Source organism: Triticum aestivum, chromosome 5D, assembly GCF_018294505.1.
Source record: "Triticum aestivum cultivar Chinese Spring chromosome 5D, IWGSC CS RefSeq v2.1, whole genome shotgun sequence".
NCBI lineage: Eukaryota > Viridiplantae > Streptophyta > Magnoliopsida > Poales > Poaceae > Triticum > Triticum aestivum.
Genome location: NC_057808.1, coordinates 234,673,862 through 234,675,919, shown reverse-complemented (window position 1 = coordinate 234,675,919; position 2,058 = coordinate 234,673,862).

Sequence of the window (2,058 nt, the reverse complement as noted above, 5' to 3'; positions counted from 1 at the left end):
AACAAGATGTCACTGAAATTATGTAATTGTGTAGGGACAACATTGTATGATGCGGTCCTAGGTGAAGGAACATGTGCTGCAGTAGAATTTTCACTTATTCGGCCATGAGCATGAAGGTGTTGAGCCTAATTATGAGCATATACAGTTGTTATGGTGCCGAAAATTTTGTAGCATGAGGTGTAGCATATGATGGTTGAGGGTAATTGGCCGAATAACTAGTAGTAGCATGGCCAATTCTCCTATCCACCGACATGTTTGGATTAACATATTGCAAGTTGGTTGCCGATGAATAAAAAGGTGAAACACTTTGTTGCATACTATTGGAAGTTCCTGTGTGGGGTGTTTCAACTTGATTGACCAAACTCATCATGTTGTTCATCGGCATATCGATTTGTGGGGTTGACGATGCATGAGAGTTGGAATACATATGGTGCATGTTACTAGTATCATAAGAAGTTGAAGCATGTAAATTACTTTGAATCGGCCTTTGCACATAATTAGATGCATGATTGAAAAAACTAGGGCTAGACGATAGAGTATACTCATTGAACGATCTAGTAACACCATATGAATCATTTGCATCTACACTAGGGGATTGGGTATTCATATTACCTTTGTAGATTGCAAACACTAGATGACGATCTCTTTGTAGCAAGAATGGGCCAGAGACCGTTCAAAGCTTCGTCCCCAGTAGAGTCGCCAAAAAGTGTGTTCACACACGAATACGTCACCGTGTACCCTCGACGTCAGTGGTGATACACCGCAACTCACGTCGAAGGAGACCCGTCCGGAAGCGTGGTACGCAAGCAATCCGGCGGGCGCTTTTGTGGACCGGAAACCCCACATGTCCGGGAGGGACCCCGTCAGGGGTGCGCAACTGCTATGGGCTGCCCTAGGTCGACCTGATCGCCCCTAGGACCTCGAGGTATGCCGCCCTGCAACAAGAAGAACGAGGAAGAAGAAAACATGGGGGAGATAAAAGTAAAGGTAAAAGTGGTAGATTGATTTGTTGATTGTGTGTTGTTCAATCAGCCATCACCTCTTATCTGTTTACGAGGCGGTTGGACTTCCCATACAAGAAAAGGGCTCCAAATCTCGTCCAAATCCTTCCAATATTAACAGAACTCGAATTAGTTATGTCCGAGATAGCATTTTGCTTTTTGTGTTTCATGGGCCAAATACAAGTGCCCAAAAGAAATCTTAACCGTTTCGATGAGACGAACAACTTTCGTGTTGAACGTTTTTCCATTTGATGCCATCTTGAAGCAGTTTCGAGCTGTTTTCTAAGGTCTGCAGCAGGAAAATCGTTCGGGTGTCTGGACTCCAACCCGGATGATTGCCCAGACCATTTGGGACCTATCCCAGATCATCTGTTCCGGACTCAACTTTCTGTTGCCTTCCCGGATGATAACCCATACGTCCGGGACATTCGTCCGGCCATTGGCCGGATGATCCGGCTCCCCAACCGGACGAGCCGGGCATGCACTGCAGCATCGCACAGTTTTTGCTGCAACTTTCGCATATGATCTCGGATTAAGACAATTTTTATTTCAAAACCATATTTTTTGGTGAGACGAAGAACTTTCGTGTTGAAACTTTTTCCATATGAGGCAATCTTAATTTGGTTTCATGCCATTCTTTAATCTGATGTCAACACGAGCATCTTTAAGATTGTCATAACTTTTGCATCCGAGCCCTATTTCGGACCATCTCTATATCTATTTCGATCGGCTCGAAGAGAGCCATCCAATGGTGACATTAAATCATAAATTTTACTTCATCTTGCTAGAGCCTCAAGTCACTCTTGCGATCATGCCATTTTCAAGCGTCAACAGTCGCCACGGGAGATATCCTCCTGGTCGTTGTCGTAGTCGGCCTCCAGGCTAGGGTGGCGGGCATCGTCCACGAGCCAGGGAGGACCTCATCCGCAACGGAGAACCCGAATAGGAGTGCCATCTGCGCCTCCAAGGGCTCCAGCACGCCACAGCGCCCGTACAACCCCCCTCCCCCAGCGCGTGTTTGCACCGCCTTCGCCTCTCCCCACCCACCCACCCACCC